This window comes from Schistocerca cancellata, chromosome 8 (assembly GCF_023864275.1).
Source record: "Schistocerca cancellata isolate TAMUIC-IGC-003103 chromosome 8, iqSchCanc2.1, whole genome shotgun sequence".
Taxonomy (NCBI): domain Eukaryota; kingdom Metazoa; phylum Arthropoda; class Insecta; order Orthoptera; family Acrididae; genus Schistocerca; species Schistocerca cancellata.
In genome coordinates, this window is record NC_064633.1 from 302,695,425 (window position 1) to 302,714,382 (window position 18,958).

The window sequence follows — 18,958 nt, forward strand, 5'->3', positions numbered from 1 at the left end:
AAGATCCAAAGAAGAGCGGCGCGTTTCGTCACAGGGTTATTTGGTAACCGTAATAGCGTTACGGAGATGTTTAACAAACTCAAGTGGCAGATTCTGCAAGAGAGGCGCTCTGCATCGCGGTGTAGCTTGCTCGCCAGGTTTCGAGAGGGTGCGTTTCTGGATGAGGTATCGAATATACTGCTTCCCCCTACTTATACCTCCCGAGGAGATCACGAATATAAAATTAGAGAGATTAGAGCGCGCATGGAGGCTTTCAGACAGTCGTTTTTCCCGCGAACCATACGCGACTGGAACAGGAGAGAGAGGTAATGACAGTGGCACGTAAAGTGCCCTCCGCCAAACACCGTTGGGTGGCTTGCGGAGTATAAATGTAGATGTAGATGTAGAATACAATTACAGCGATATAGCGTTTGTTAATGTTTACGTTGAAACCTGTCGTAAGATATTCGATAAACAGCCTAGAATATGAGAGCACGGTTGCCGGAATCGACATTTCCGGTGCAAATATCACCAACCAGAGCTCTCGTGCTGCTCTGTGTCAGAATGTCAACACATTTTCTTGTTTACTCGTCTGCACTGCAGCCGCTTATTTCTGCTTCAACATTCGTTGCGTGCGGACATGGACATCAGTGGGGAGAAGTTGAATATGCTGCTGTTATAGGGTGAATGTAACAGAAATTATGTATCCGCATTGCCAATGTCCGATGCGCCACTCAGTTGAACGAATTCTTAAGACGCTAGTGCGGACAGGCTCCTTGAACATCTACAAGAGGACAAGAAATAAGATTACAAATGACAGAAAACACGAAGAAGCTCTTCTGGCGACGATGCTAATGAATCCGCAGAGTTGTAAGAGAAATATTGCCATAGAATGTGGAATCAGCCAGACGAGTGTCATTCGAGTCCTGTGTCGACAGAATTTCCATTTCTATCATCAACAGAGATTCGTATGCACACTTTCTGATCAACATAGCCGGTTCCTCTTGAAGAGGCAGCACTGGACATTCGACAGTGTATGTGGCTGCAACACGACGGTTGTCCAGTTCACTCGTCCCATGTTGCAACGTAAATACTGAACGATAACTTTCCTGGACGTTGCAAGGACGAAATTCTGTTGTCAAATGATCTGCGAGGTTCCTCGAGTTGACTCCTCTCGATTTCTTTCTTCTTGTGAGCACTGAAATGTGCAGTGTGTAACGAAGCCCATCTACGCCAGACGACATGTGATCTCGAATCGCCATTGCGTGTTCTACCATATCATCCACTGTAATTTCATGTGTTCACCCGTATTTATATTGGCGATCGCAAATGTACCTTTCAGTCCATGGTGAACAGTTTGAACACATGCTTAAGTAAAGAATTAAGTTATTCTTTTGGAAGGCAAAATTTATGCTGTTTGATTTGGGTGGTTACTAAATCATTGTTAGTAAATTGTTTGTTTAATTTACGTATGTACGAAATTGCTTCGTAATGTCAAATAAAGCGACAGCATCTCATTGCGTCGGTATGTTGATCATGAATCGACGTTTAGTTAAGAAGAATATCAATTTTGCGGTGTACAGGTGGTCACCAACGCGTTTTAATAACATTTTCATCCATTGTTATATACGTAGTTCGGAACTTAAATGGTGGCAACAGTGCTGTGGAGACACTATGCAGTGGAATCTACTGTTGTCACTGGTAGCACACGTTGTTAACATACCTGCCTCATCTCCGAGCAAGTGGACTCGCCCGTCCCACGTCACCGGCGTGCGCACAATCGATGGAAACATAGTCACTTGTTAGCGAGCGGACTTATACAACGGTGTCACTATGTTTTCAAAACTGGAACAACGTAGTTGGTTCAAGGTTGAATGTGCCACAGGTCATGCAGCACGACAGTGTCATCAGGGTCTTCAAGAGGCGTGCGGGGAATCGGCATAGCCGTACAGAACAGCGGCACATTGGGTAAAGGCCTTCAACGAAGCTCGGCAAACTGTGGCAGACACGCATCGGGCAGGTCGTCCTAGCGTCTCTGAAGAAAAGTAGCATGCTGTTGCCGCGCTAGTGGACAGTGATCGACACTATACGATTCGTGAGCTCGGCCACGAAACCGGATTAGCGCATACGACTGTGCTTCGCATCCTGAAGGAACGCCGAGGCGTGAGAAAAATTGCATCACGATGGGTTCCGCATGACTTGACGGAAATGCAGAAATGGATGCGATACGACGCTGCTCAGACGCTCTTGGAGCGCTATGAGCGCGAAGGAGAGGATTTCTTACTCCGTATCGTAAAACTGGATAAGATATAAGTCACGTCGTAAGAGCCAAAACTGATATGCCAATCCAGCGAATGGCGTCACTATGGGTCGCTGCCAAGTCGAAAGTGCATCAGAGCCCCAGTATGGTGAAATTTATGGTTATTCTCGTATACAACTGTGATGGTGTTGTCCTAACGCATTACGTTCCTCCACGGCAGACCTTCAGTGCACAGTATTTTTCGGAGCATCACCTGCGACACTTTCTGTGCAACCCACCCATTAATTTTGCACGACAACATGCGGGCGTGTACAGCGCAAACTGTGGCTGCTCTATTCGGTCGATGGGACTGGGATGTACTGTACCATCCACCATACTCCCCGGCATTAAGTCCTTGTGACTTTGATTTGATTCCGAAGATGAAGGAGCCACTTCGTGGTATTCGCTTCAGAACTGTTTCAGAGATTCGACAGGCAGTAGACGGCGCTATTCGCATCATCGACAGGACAGCTTCTACTAACGGTAGACTACGCCTTCCACAGGGCTGGCAATGGTTTCTACCCAACGCTGGTGACTACTTTGAAGGACAGGAACAGATGCCAACATGTAACTCTTTTGTATCGATTGTGAATAAATAGTTGCCTCTATTTAAGTTTCAACCCTAGTAATTTAGAGCAGTGTATGTTGTCTGTCAGCATATGCTTCCACGAAGCATACGGTCACGTACAGAAAAAGACATGTCACATCTTCCTTCTAACGTTCAGATTTTTAATACAGTAGTTGTTTCTTGCAGCGTATAAGAACTCTCTATGTTTGAAGAACGAACAATTGATTTCTCTGTTTCAGCTCATGTAAATCTGGGAGGATACACAGCTGTCAAATAGTTTTCATAAACCCATTGTGAGAGCCATTGTGGTATTTCGATATACAACATTCGTATGTGAACCTGCATCTAGTGCCGGCTGCTGTGGCCGAGATGTTCTAGGTGCTTCAGTCCGGAACCACGCGGCTGATACGGTCGCAGTTTCGAATCCTGCCTCGGGCGTGGATGTGTGTGACGTCCTTAGGTTAGTTAGGCTTACGTAGTTCTAAGTCTAGAGGACTGATGACCTCAGATGTTAAGTCCCATAGTGCGTAGAGCCATTTGTTCCATCTGAACCTGAGTCTAGGTCGTAACTGATTCAAGGGAAAAAAAAATTATTTCAGTAGCGTAGGCCTACCCAGCGGTATACAATTACGCAACCTGGCCTGAGACGCTTTCTTGGCAATATCTGCACCGAAAATGCTGTTTCTAACCACGTGCTCTCATATTCTAGGACATTTCTCAAAATTTTTTTACGAAAGGTTTCAACACCAACATTAACAAACCCTATATCACCGTAATTGTAGAGCTATCGAATGCACTTATAAGAAGTGTACATTTCCATTTAAAAAACGTACTTCCTTCAATACCTCAGTTGAAACCAGCACTGAAAACATTAACCAAACAAAAATATATGTGCCCCTCGACGCTCTACCATCTACCGAAAACCACGTTTTGAAATGTGCAACCGTTCACGAAATATATGAAGTGTTACATCTTACCTGACTCATCCCGCAGAAAGCCGACGCTCTGACACCACTATAAATTACAACTCTTGTCATCCAAAATCTCAGAAATATCTTAATTTCCATCAATGATAAACAGAATTGTACATTTACCATTGGAACAATTTGCCATATAAAAAGAACTAACAAATTTTAAATACATAGCAAGTAAAAATAACTTAGACCCAAACATAGTACAATTACTGTATGGTGAAAAATAAAGGTCCAAACAACACTTGATAAACCAAAAAATAATACTCATACGTGAAAACCCACTAAAACAGTTCGCCAGATGCATTCTTGCTATCTACATGAGCAAAATTTAGAAAAAAGTAAATGACATGTTACAAAAAATACACTGGTTAAATTAGCATTCTGAACTGCAAGCAATCTGAGCATGAAAATCCGTTTAGGAAAATTCACCATACCAAATTACTAATATGTAAAATTAAAATTGAAATTTGAATTAAAAATTTAAAATTAAATTTAAAATTAACTACTATAAGAGCGACAAATTTTAATCAGGATAAACAGGCAAAAATTCCAACACCAATTATAGAAAACATGCAAGACATATTTAGACAGCAACTAGTCTCACTTCTTTGTACATTTAAAAACGCAATATCATAAATTTGAAAACATATAAGCTCCACTCCAAATATTTCACAACATTCAGAAAGAGTTCTCCATGAATACGTTAGGAGAAATTGAAACTTACATACACATGGAAAATCAGCCACCAAGTATATTTAAGTACAAACTGACCCAAAACCTAAACAGTACCTAGAGAATTTAATTGACCTAAAACGATAAAACATGTAGAACAATAATCCAAAGATTCCACACACAACTATAGACGACAACCTAAAGATCATCAATGACAAATATAAGTAAGTGCTTACACGACATCTTTGAATTACATCAGTTAGGTTTCAAACTCGATACTTACTGTCAAAATTACATTTAATAAACAACTTTTCACAACAGATAAATGCAGCAAACTATGACCAAACAAAGATGCAGTAGGTACATATGTCAAGAAATCATAGACGTATTTAACATTTTCGAACATCTTTTACTTAAACTATCACTAAGCAGGCTAAATCTATGCTTTTCGTGTTAAATGAAGGTTGCACTAAAATGCTAATACAGCTGAAGTAGGTCTATAGTACAATATCAATAAATCTTTCAACTGCTAACAGGAATTAATGTTTATGTAAACATGCATACTGTGGAATATATTATGCTGCAGACCCTAAAACGCGTAAATACTGTAAAATATTATCTCCTCACTGTCTAAACATCTGTGCTGTGTTAAAGGCAACACAATTTTCTTGTCATACGATAACTGCAACAGAAGGTCGAGCTACGTTAGGGTAAATCATTATTTACTTCAGAAAAACACATTAACATGATCGATTACAATGTACGTTGCTATTACTTGGAAACAGCCTTTATTTCATTTCCTTTCTTCCATGCTCTTTCCCAGAGTCACAATGTTAAATCGAAGAGTAGTTACATGCAATAAAAATGACTCAACATATATAGTACTTAAGTTTCTTCAGCATACAGAAAAAGTGAATAGTTGATTTCTAATTACAAACTGATAATACTATGACTCAAAACAATAACTGAAAAACTTACAATTTAATTATCAACCAAACAAGTCTGATACAGCCTTAAAACCATTTAACTCGAATACATTAATCCCATAGGACCTACGCAGTGCTGCCCGTTTTACTTATTACTTTGTTATTCTACCATGAAGCGACTGGCGAATCAGTTAACATGACGAAGTTTTACTCATGTGCTGGCATGGTTCCACTGCTAAAGATCACAGTTAAATACAGTTTTAAGATCTTGCAATATAACTATAAAACAACAAAATTAACAACTGATATCATTTGTCTTTCAATTAATTTAGTAATATTAGATGTAGAAGAAGCAAAGCGTATTTATATCTGCTTGCTGCGTCATTTCACTAAAGTAAAGTAGTAAAAGTTGAAGGAAAATTCTGTTAACAGTTTCGAGTACAAATAAAAAAAAAATTCAATTTTATCCCTTCGCGACTGGGTACCGAGTTATTTAGCTAACAGCACATCGTTTCTGATAGATAAGGCAAAAGGTAAGATTATACTGAGCTTGCAACGTTCCATGGCAGCACACACACTATTAATAAAATGAAATGACATTTAATTGCAATATATACGCCGCTATGAAGCAATTCGTATGTACTGTAATTGTTTAACAAAAAAAAAATATTATTTAATTTTGTATAAAGGACATTCGTTATTATTGTAATATTTTCTGTTATAATATTCTCGATTTATTTATGATTGTAATATTTCTATACTCATAACTAATTACGTAATATGTTAATATCTGCGATGAAAAAAGAAATGCAAATATAGCCACAGTGGAGAATAATGTTGTAGGATTACTAAGAGATGTTAGTGGTCAACAGTAGTATACAGAGCACCACGTAGTGTGTATTCTTTGTCGTCTTCCTCGAGAGCTGAGAGAGAGAGGAACCTGTGACGTAAAATTTTATGAATGAGTAGACTTCTCTTGTCTGTATCTGTCTTTAGCCGCCATTAGAGGAGAAATTACAAAGTAATGTAAGTTTAATTATTGTTGTGGTCTAAATACATTATAATTTATCAAAATTGTGTATTACTAATGCAAATTAGCTTGCCCATGTCATCTATAATATTTCTTTGAAGAATTTTCAGCGTATTTATCGATTATCGTTGGTGTTGCTGGGCTGTGCCGCGACCGAACGATTTGCAGCGAGGGCACATTAAAAAAATTGTTCCGATAAAAAAAATCAACCAAACCCGTAAATCGGGAGCAGGTAAAATTAGCAGTGAATTATGAAATATTTTTCTTTTACAGCGATCCTGAGACTGACGGAATTTATTACTGGTTTAACATTTGTGCATTCATAGGCGGATAATTAACGTTGAAGTTGTTAATCTGTTGGTTCTTTCAACTTCTAAAGCAAATAACTTAATCGTATAGTGAAGTGTGTTTTGTCAATGATAATTAAACGTTCAGGTCGGCTTGGCAATATTTAACCATTTTATGCTAACAGAGACAGTCTTGTGTTCCATAGCTAACGCCGGGAAAGAATTCAGTAAATATTTAAAAAAACCACTGCATTTAGAAAATGTGTGCCAAGGCCGAAATACGTAAAAAATTTAATTTATATAATTTTCAATTAAATGTTGTTAATCAGTTAGTATGAATTTATCAGCACGAGAGGGTTGCTAAGTTTCACGTAATTTTAAATGTACTTAATTCTGTCTAAATGAATTTTTATTACCACACGTAAATAAGGGGTTCTACAACAAAGTTCGTACTGAAAGAGCAAATAACAAAAATATTTAAAGGCATTTCTTCCCCGTTTCCATTCAGTTTTCATTCTTTGTATTTACATAATAAATATATATATTATATTTTTATTTTATCTCATTAAAAGCTTCATCTCAGAAGCGCACAATATTGTTTCTTGTTGTACTTCTCACACTATCGCCTCTAATTAGTCCTGTAATAGACGTTTAATGAATTTTGTTATTCCATTTTTAGAGGATGGCATTGGCTTTTTGTGTGCTGCAGCCATTTTTTTTTAGTTACAAGTGTGGAAACACGTTCTGACGTAGAACACGTCCATCTACCTAGGAAATACTATGCTATTGAAATTGAAAAGTGTAGCACTCGAGAAAATCTTGTCAATGCTGTTAATCTTCTACGTTACTCTGCTAGAACCAAATAATCAGTATGTGTAAATAAAACCAAGCAAAGGCATTGTAAAACATAGGTAGCAGGCTAAATACATTTTCAAATGGAAGCTATTAGAAACTTCCACAAATTTCCATTTCCGTGACAGGGAAAACAGCTAAGACATTAAAGAAACTCAGTTCATTTGCATGGTAAAGGTCCTTCTTGTTTTCATGATAGTGAAAAAGCATGGCTCAATTGTCCATATGTTATACGAACAGTTGGAAAAAATATAGCGTTTTATTCACCATGAAATTCTGCACTTGAAGAATTAACAGTAATTTCCAAATAGCTTAAATATACTACTCAGGGCTCGAATGTAAAGAAAACGAATCATTTACAAATCTCTGCGCAAAGTGCAACCTCATGTCTGAGGACGACAGAACCTGTAGACAATGTCGGACACTGCGTAGATAGGCCTGTAGTACGCTTTCATTCATATGATTCTAAAATCAGTCACTAAGCTGAAACCTGTTGTGCTCCTGGATACTCTATTTTCTAGGTGCCACACTTTCCGCTACTGTATACAGGAACTGTTGTCCAGTTGTTCAGCAGAAATGGTGAAGACTGCCAGTTTTACTTGCGAGATTAAGGCGGAGCTCACCTACTGCAGCATTGTCGATAGAAACGACAGTGGTCCTTTGGTGCAGAGCCGAGTGGAGGGTCTGAAACAGAGGCTCAGGCAGTTCTGTGATCTTGTAGCCTGTAGATTCCTTGACTTGCGCCATCGGGTGGTGGGTTTCCACGTTCCGCGCGATGGGTCAAGAGTCCACAACACACAGGAAGTGGCTACACGGGTAGCGTGAGGTGTTTGGAAGGAAAAGGGGGCAGGTAAACCACAGTAAGGTAGTTGTAGAAACGATCGGTACTGTAGTTGTAAATTGTCGTAGCTGTGTTGGGAAAGAACCACAGCTCCAAGCCCTAATAGAAAGCACTGTAGCTAAAATAGTTATGAGTACGGGAGCTGGCTAAAGCCGGAAATCACCGAAGTTTTTTCAAACGACCTAACAGTGTTAAGAAAGGATAGATTTAGTACAGTTGGGGGTCGAGTATTTATTGCTGTCAGAACTAGTTTACCTTGCAGTGAAGTTGAGGTAGATAGTTCCTGCGAAACAGTGTGAGTGGAGATAATACGTACTTGACAATCGGGCTAAACAATTAACTGGATCGTTTTACCGACCCCCCGATTCAGAAGATATAGTTGCTACTAGGTTCAAAGAGAACTTGAATTTAATTTCAAATAGGTACCCCACTCATACAACTATAGTCGGTGGTAACTTCAATCTACCTCGATATACTGGTAAAATTATACGTTTAAAGCCGGCGGCAGGCACAAAATTGCATCCGAAATTGTACTGAATGCTTTCTCATAAAATTATTTTTAACAATTAGTTCCTGAGCCCACTCTAAACGTAAATGGTTGCGAAAGCATACTTGACCTCTTAGCAACAAATAATCCGGCACGAATAGGGAGTATCTATGACGATCACAGGGATTAGAGACCACAAGGCAGTTGCTGCTAGGCTGAATACCGTAACACCTACAACCATCAAAAAGAAGCGCAAAGTACATCTATTTAAAAAAGCCTTTTTAAGAGACAGTCTCCATTGCTTCCGATCTCATATGGAATGATTTCAAAGAGATAGTATCGACGGCAATTGAGAGGATATACCACATAAATTAATAAGTGCTGGTACTGATACCCCATGGTACACAAAACGGGTTTTATCGATGTTGGAGAAACAACGGAAAAAGCATGCCAAATTTAAAAGAAAGCACAATCCCAAAGATCGGCTAAGTTTTGCATAAGTTCGAAATATAGCGCGTACTTCAATGCGAGTTCCTTTTAATAATTTGCACAACGAAACTCTGTCTCATAATCTGGCAGATAACCCAAAGAGATTCTTTTCATACATATAGCACACCAGTGGCAAGATGCAATCAATACCTTCACTGCGCGATAACAACGGTGAAGTCATAGGTGTCAGTGCCACAAAAGCAGATTTATTAAACACGGTTTTCGAAACTTCTCCCCCAAAGAGAAAGAAGTAAATATTCCTTAATTCCAATCAAGGACAAGTGCCCAGATGAGAAACATAGATGTAGATATACTCGTTGTGGCAAAGCGGCTGAAATCACTTAGTAAAGGCAAGGTCTCCGGTCCAGATTGTATACCAGTCAGGTTCCTTTCAGAGTATGCTTGTACAACAGCCCCATATTTAGCAGTTGTATACAACCGCTCGCTCACAGAAAGTTCCGTACCTAAAGACTGGAAAATTGCTCAAGTCACACCACAATCCAAAAAGGGAAGTAGGACTAATTCGCTGAATTAGCGACCCATTTCACTGAAGTTGATTTGCAGTAGGGTTTTGGAACATATACTGTGTTAGACATTTTGAATTATCTCGAAAAAAAAAGATTTATTGAAACACAGTCAGCACGGATTCTGTAAACATCGTTCTTGTGCAACACGCCTAGCTCTTAAGACTCATGAAGTAATGAGTGCTGTCGACAGGCGATGTAAAACTAATTTCATATTCTTAGATTTTCAGAACGCCTTCGGCACCGTTCCTCACAAGCGTCTTCTGTCCAAACTGTGTGCCTATGGAATATCGCCTCAGTTGTGCGACTGGATTGGTGATTTTCTGTCAGAAAGTCACAGTTTGTATTAATAGACGGAAGGTCATTGAGTAAAACAGAAGTAATATCCGGCGTTCCCTAAGGAAGTGTATACGCCTGCTATTGTTCCTGATGTATATTAGCGACACAGGAGTCAATCTGAGTAGCCGTCATAGATTGTTTGCAGATGATGCTGTCATTTACCGTCTTGTAAAGTCATTAGATGACCAAAACGAACTGCAAAATGATTTAGATATGATACCTGTATGGTGCGAAAAGTGGAAATTGGCCCTGAATAAAGAAATGTGTGAAGTTATTCACATGAGTACGAAGAGAAATCCGGTAAACGTTGATTACACGATAAGTCACACAAATCTGAAGACTGTAAATTCAACTAAATACTTAGGGATTACAAGACGACGTTTTTCGTTGCGACAGGATCTTCTCATGAAATTTCTATCACCAGTTTTCTCCTTGGATTGCGAAAACATTTTGTTGGCACCCATTGCGCCATCACGATAAAATAAAAGAAATCAGGGACCACACAGAAAAATTCAAGTGCTCGTTCTTCTCGCCGAGTTTCAAGAGACTGCTTGAAGTTGGTTCATTGAACTCCCTGGCAGGCACTTTATTGTGAATAGCAGAGTAATAGCATAGATGTAGATGCAGATAAGTATGAAGTGCTTTGGAACGAGCCAAACCAACATTTGCTAAACCCTTCGGAATGGTACGATCGCCTTAATAATAATCCAGTACGTTTTAGATGAGAGTTAAACGTTTTTGAATTCAAGTCATTAAAAATGTTGTTATAAGTCAGCCATTGCAGTGTCTAGTAGTTGTGATAGTAGCTTGTACTGCATATGCAAATGTATGCGGATTTAATATTTCTTTAGCGCTTCTAAATAACGTGATCGTAATGGAGCGACACGGCACCTGGACGTTAACGTCTCGTTAAAAAGGAAAAAAAGTGGAGTAGGCGTGTTACTGTACTGCCCGACTTTCGGAAGATCATCGGCCACACAGTTCTGAAGATATGAACAGATGCTTCCCGTGCATACAAGTGCACACATCAGCAATACTAGCCTTTAGGACAGATAAAGGCACAAGAGAGGCACAGAGTGAGTCATCTGCACCTACCTATGGCTTTTATGCAACCCACAACACAAAGGATATTTTTGCAGGAAATTTAATGGAATTAAATTTTGTACTGCGATACATATTCGACAGGCGCGGTAGTTTCCGAATTATTCAACAAAAACGTACGAAACTGACCTTTAAATGCATTCTCCTTGAAAAAATGGAAAACAGTGGCCTGCAGCGGAAATGCATCTTCATACAAAACTGATTTACATTAAGCTAATATTCATTTGTTCTGTAGAACTAACACTTTGCACGTCACGAGCTAGAGAATATGTAAATCTCACTCTTGGTTTCTGAAGGCGTTGCAGATTGTATAAAACCCATAGGTGTGCAGACGAAGCACCCTGTTTGCACAACAAAACATGCACTAAAAACAGAAGATACAGGGATGCCTGCAGGAGAGAACGCTAGAAAGTGCTCTGACTCAAGTTCCATTAGAATGATTCAGCAGAGTTTGTTATTATAGCGCCCACAAGCCACGTACTTTAAACACTGCAGTATTTTGTGCATGAGAATCAACCTCAGTGTTTCACAGAGTAGTGGACCGTAGCCTTATCTTTAAGGCCTGTGGGCGCATCGCTGCGCATATGGGAGACAACGTATGAGCCCCAAAGTGCCAATAACGTTCGGCAGGTGTTTGCGCCCACCGCTGCAGATCCCCACCACTGCCGCGACGGCACACCTGTGCCCGACCGGCTGCCGAAGCGAGGCGAGCTAAGGTATTACGGCGCGGCAAACTTGCCCCGTTGCTGCCTCTCCGGCTATCAGGCCAGATGACCGGCGAGTTGTGCGAAGGAGGTAATCTCGATACCGCAAGTTGGCAATCCCCGCCCTGCCTAGGTAACTCGTGCCCGCCTGCCTGCTGCCTCTGCGTCTGCGTCTCCCCCCTCCCAGCAGAGCAACCAGCTCCCCCTCCCCCCCCCCCGAGAAGCCTGCGCTACCGTTTCCCTTCTTCGCTGCACCTCCCCCACCCCCTCATCCTCCCTCCACCGCCCGTGAAACTTTCAGCGCTGCGGGTGCCGGACTAGGCCCGGAATTGGTATTTCAATAATTTACACGGGGCGCAACTGTGGAAATAAACCCCGGAGTTGAGAAGTGTGGCTGGGGGCGGTGCGGAACTACCCCCGGACCCCCTCTCTCCACCACCCTCTCTCCCTCCCTTCCGTGTGGCGGACGGCGGGATTTCGTCTGCCGATAAACACCGAGCTGTGGGCCGTCTCTCTACTGCACCCTCTGCCGCAGAACCCATGCGCTCGCAAACTGAGTGGCGTGACACTTATCTGCCGGCATGAAAAATGAGAAAAGTTCTCTGCCCGAACGGTGAAAGTAGGCGGGAAGACTACTTGATTCGAGCTTTCTCCTGTTTGCTGAACGATTTTTGATGGCACCAGTTGAGCTGACACGCCACGTGTCGTTGTTACATCGTTTATTTTAAAACGCAAAGGGGGCAGGGGAGTGTGGTTGCCTGACGAGTTTTTTCATCTTGTTAGAATTTACTCACGTCGTTCAACTTTACTTTGTAACGTTACTGACAGGACAAACCCACAGCATAAGGACAACCAATATTGCAGTCATCAGTTGTCGTACAACGATATAAACAGCGTGGCGTGAGTTCTGTGATGCATCTAACTACAATTTCTGCTAATAAAATAAGTATTTTACCAAGTATTGCTCACTTAAATGTCAGGAAACCGCGGAATCTTATAACCTTCCACACTGCTGGAAATAAATGTATCCTTTAAGTTTGAAGATTTTACAGGATCACTTCCGTCATTCGGTACCACTAGGTCTCCACTCAGAGAATGAGATACAGTGCCGGCGAAAAGGAGCGAAGCATCCACAAGGGGAAAGGGAAACGAAATGAAACTTCACTGAATGGGAGGGTAGGTGACATTATTGCAATGAAAGCGTTGTGTGCCACGGAGAGATTTACTATTGAAATTTTGGGACACCACTTTTCAGAGGGAGTCAGACAGCATATTACTTCCCCCGCATATATCTCGCGTATTGATCACGAGGAGAAAATTCGAGAGATTGGAGCCAATACAGAGGCTTAACGACAATCATTCCGTCCACGCACTGTCCGGGAGTGGAAGGGATTTCGAGGGATCAGATAGTGGTATCGAAAGTACCCTCCGCTTGCGGAGTATGATGTAGATGTAGATGAAACCGAGTGAAAATTACTAACAACTTGGCAGTATGAGCTCATTCATCAGTATCACTATGCGCTCCCTCTGGCAGGCATGATTGGGAACGCTGTCATAAAGCCATTGCAGCCTCTTCTTAGCCTAGTACTGCTGCAAGTTATCTTTGATATTCTGGGTAGTGGCAGTGGGACCAAGCTGTCATCTGAGCTGGTCCCGCACATGTTCTGTTGACGAAATATCCGGAGGTCTCGGTAGCCACCCAAGTACCTCATCCGCTGGTACATAGTTCAGAGACACATACCATGCGGGGACAACTACTGTGATGTTGAAAAACGGCACCACGCCAGTGTCGTACGAGAGGGGACACATGAAGACACACTATCTTCATGACATACCTTTTTTCCCCCCCAGAACTCCCTCAGTCATTGATAGCTCTGCCTTAAAATCACATCCTATGGCTCCCCAGATCACGACGCCAGGAGTCACACTCCTGTATTTCTCCCAAACATTGTAAAAGTGGGACCTCTTCGCAAGTCGCCGTCATCTTGGGAAGTACAAAGGCGCATTTATTGCTGAACACGTTAATCAACAGCTCGGTCACGGCACCACTCGAAACGAAGTAATTTGTATTGCAGAGTTCACGGAAACATAGACATCAGACGACGGTAATTCAACTGCGGAGGGAGGAGGGGGAGGGGGGTGACAGACGGTGTAGGATGACGTAGCATGTTGCAAGGAGTCCACTGTCACAACCAAATGGTCCACAAATCTGGATACTGCACGACTCGAGCAGCCTGCCAAATGGAGGCTCGCAATGAGATCCCTTTCAAATTCTCTCAGCTGCTGATGACGCTTTCCCACTCTATTGCGCGACATCTCCGTGTTCTCTGCAGGAATCACTAGTCACACCCCTTAAACAGTATTCTTGATGCTGTAATTTACCAACAGCCGTATGCATTGCAGACATTTATTTTATTTTATGAACTTCTTTGTGCGACCAGTTTCGGCATTACATTGATGCCATCTTCAGGCCCTACTCGTCATAGTCGTAAAATCGCAATATACGGAAGGAGCCATATAACTGAATCCGTGGATCAAATCATCCTGCAACATCTCTTGGTAAATTATTGCATCAAGAAGTTCATGCCAGCCATCGTCCTACGATCCATAATGGATCAACGAAGACCTTATACAAAGTGTTCCTGTAATAGCGAGAAAAAATATAACAGGACAGAGAGGATACACTGAACAATTTGAGGCAGGAGACATTGGGTCAAAGAAGCCAGGAGGTAATGTAAATAAAATCACATTACGGTGTACTTTTTTTCACATTAGTTACAGTTAACTGCAAATACCATTTCCGACAGTCAACGTACCATCTGTACTGTATCTTACAAAATGTACTGCAACTGACGGCCATCAACCTCAGTGCAAGCAAGACATCGGCGAACAAGATTCTGACTCATCTTGACAGATATTCCCGGTGTGTTTGGAATCACATCACAGGAAGCTTCAATTCTGGCAGCTATCTCCACATCCTCTGGGGTCTCATACGCAAGTGGCTTTAGATACCCCCATAAGAAATAAACGAGGGAATTCAGATCAGGTAACCTGAGAGGCCATGGAATACGACCTTTCAATGCAGTGACCAAGAAATACAGCACTGAGATCGATGCAGACATCCACACTGAAGTGAGGCAGTGCACCGTTATGTTCTTTCCACATCCTCTCACGAACAGCCTTGGGTGCGTTCTCCAACAACTCAGGTAGAACTGTTTGCACGAATCTCAAATATGGGTGGCTATTCAGACAGCCCGGTAGAAGATTTGGCCAAATGTCGCCTACAATGCTGGTCCAGTTATTCACAGCAAAACGTACTTCATGTTGTGACTTTACTACAGCGTGACGGTTTTCTTCATCCCACACACGACTGTTCCTGCTGTTCGAAATACAATCACGATCAAATGATACCTCGTCAGTAAATGTGGTAGATCAATCCATTGTTGGAGCAACGACTGACACAAGCCGGCCCTCGGTGCACAGTCAGTGACAAGCATTGCATGGACTCGTTGTTGGTGACACTGGTGTAATTTGTGTTTCTGGAGTACTCGTCATAAGCTTGTAGGTCCAGCGTCCATATCACGTGGAATACGACGACTACTTGTAGTGAGGTACGTTGCATCACGCTCTAGCACCTCCTCTTTAAAATTGGACGCGTGAGTGGTCCTCAAGTTGCCAGGTCTCTCGGCTCATATTTCCAATGAACCGTTCTCCCACAAACGTCAATCGAGAGAAATAAACACTCGTCTTGACAGGAAATCATTACCTGTACAGCATTTCAGCAGCGAGTGCATTGCACCGTACTCTTCGTACACAAGGTGCGTGTCAGTGAGCTCTGCAAAACGGTACCGCTACTGCTCCATCGTACTGTACTGTACGTCTCTGAATACCACTGAGTAATGAATGGTTCTGTTGTTGATTCATAGAGCATTCTGTCATGGGACAATGTAAATTAAACAGCACAGTACGTGCAAACTTTTATGCATGTTAGTTGTAAATAAGCTGCGAAAGAGTAATGCTAGACAAAGCGATAGACAAGTTTACTTCCATATCTCCTTCAGCTGGCTTCTCCGACCCCAGGTTCCCTACTTCAAATTGTTCAGTGGGGCATTCTCTATGCCCTGTTACATTTATGAAAACTCGTACGGAAACACCCCATATATCCTACTGAACCTTGTAACAAAACTAAATACACTCCTGGAAATTGAAATAAGAACACCGTGAATTCATTGTCCCAGGAAGTGGAAACTTTATTGACACATTCCTGGGGTCAGATACATCACATGATCACACTGACAGAACCAAAGGCACATAGACACAGGCAACAGAGCATGCACAATGTCGGCACTAGTACAGTGTATATCCACCTTTCGCAGCAATGCAGGCTGCTATTCTCCCATGGAGACGATCGTAGAGATGCTGGATGTAGTCCTGTGGAACGGCTTGCCATGCCATTTCCACCTGGCGCCTCAGTTGGACCAGCGTTCGTGCTGGACGTGCAGACCGCGTGAGACGACGCTTCATCCAGTCCCAAACACGGTCAATGGGGGACAGATCCGGAGATCTTGCTGGCCAGGGTAGTTGACTTACACCTTCTAGAGCACGTTGGGTGGCACGGGATACATGCGGACGTGCATTGTCCTGTTGGAACAGCAAGTTCCCTTGCCGGTCTAGGAATGGTAGAACGATGGGTTCGATGACGGTTTGGATGTACCGTGCACTATTCAGTGTCCCCTCGACGATCACCAGTGGTGTACGGCCAGTGTAGGAGATCGCTCCCCCACACCATGATGCCGGGTGTTGGCCCTGTGTGCCTCGGTCGTATGCAGTCCTGATTGTGGCGCTCACCTGCACGGCGCCAAACACGCATACGACCATCATTGGCACCAAGGCAGAAGCGACTCTCATCGCTGAAGACGACACGTCTCCATTCGTCCCTCCATTCACGCCTGTCGCGACACCACTGGAGGCGGGCTGCACGATGTTGGGGCGTGAGCGGAAGACGGCCTAACGGTGTGCGGGACCGTAGCCCAGCTTCATGGAGACGGTTGCGAATGGTCTTCGCCGATACCCCAGGAGCAACAGTGTCCGTAATTTGCTGGGAAGTGGCGGTGCGGTCCCCTACGGCACTGCGTAGGATCCTACGGTCTTGGCGTGCATCCGTGCGTCGCTGCGGTCCGGTCCCAGGTCGACGGGCACGTGCACCTTCCGCCGACCACTGGCGACAACATCGATGTACTGTGGAGACCTCATGCCCCACGTGTTGAGCAATTCGGCGGTACGTCCACCCGGCCTCCCGCATGCCCACTATACGCCCTCGCTCAAAGTCCGTCAACTGCACATACGGTTCACGTCCACGCTGTCGCGGCATGCTACCAGTGTTAAAGACTGCGATGGAGCTCCGTATGCCACGGCAAACTGGCTGACACTGACGGCGGCGGTGCACAAATGCTGCGCAGCTAGCGCCATTCGACGGCCAACACCGCGGTTCCTGGTGTGTCCGCTGTGCCGTGCGTGTGATCATTGCTTGTACAGCCCTCTCGCAGTGTCCGGTGCAAGTATGGTGGGTCTGACACACCGGTGTCAATGTGTTCTTTTTTCCATTTCCAGGAGTGTACATACAACACCAATGCACTCTTGAGGCCGTTCTACCTGTTAAAGAGAAATACAGCTCTAATCATTCACATGACCGCTGAATATGTTTGTGTGTACGATGTTACATTGACATCAGGTCATGTCTTTTGGGTGCTAAATTTTTTTTGTCAGGCAGTGTATGCTCGTAACCAAAAATAATAACTCATACAGAAGCACATCCGTTGTATCGATCAACGCTCAGATAGGAGGTCATTAATGGAAGAGAGGAAGGGAACGTTTCTCTATTTATGAGGAACGAAATTATAACCAGAAACACTATTTTGCCTATGAATAATTAATTTCACTGTAACTAATACCGTGTCAAGGTCCAGCATCTGATAGCAGCTAGAATTTAACGCACAAATGCCTTATTTTTGTCATCTGGCTTATAATTACTTCACATATTGTAGACCACGCATGGAGGTCTGCTTCAGTTCAAATGGTTCGAATGTCTCTGAGCACTAAGCGACTTAACTTCTGAGTTCATCAGTCGCCTAGAACTTAGAACTACTTAAACCTAACTAACCTAAGGACATCACACACATCCATGCCCGAGGCAGGATTCGAACCTGCGACCGTAGCGGTCGCTCGGCTCCAGACTGTAGCGCCTAGAACCGCACGGCCACTCTGGCCGGCTCTGCTCCAGTGACGTGCGAGATACTAAGCTGTAATTCCCGACTGAGCAAGGTTCTGCATGTCACACGCAAATGAAACACACTTTTGTGACACAGTATGTAAAGCAAAATTTAGCTTCGAGATACAGATGTGGGAACTGTGTGAGAAGTCATAAGTGGCTTGCGTAGATTCACCTAAGCTAGAAAATAGTACTGTGACATAATTAACTTAAAACGAATGTTTCAACTTGCAGTTTCCTCTCTGATCAGTGGAAATGGCTAGGATCTTCTGTAAGCATCTTATATAAGGTAAGAACTATTGCTACATTCCAGACGACAGTTGGCACGTTTTAGACGAAAATATTTCCCCACAAAACTTCAGAGCAGAAACGTACCCCATTTTTTGTGCTTACCTATTCCATCTCCACAAATTGTATCATTACAAGTTCAGATTAAAAAAACATCTGCAGATTACGTTTGCTGCTGGGCTTCATTTAGCACGAAAACGAAACCAGTAATGGTAATAATCGTTTGATCTTAAGGTATAATATATTACCTACGCAATCCTGTGTTGTTCTAAGACTGTGTGCCTGCACTAAGTAATGTCGAAAAACGTGTAGTGTTATTGCACCTTGCTT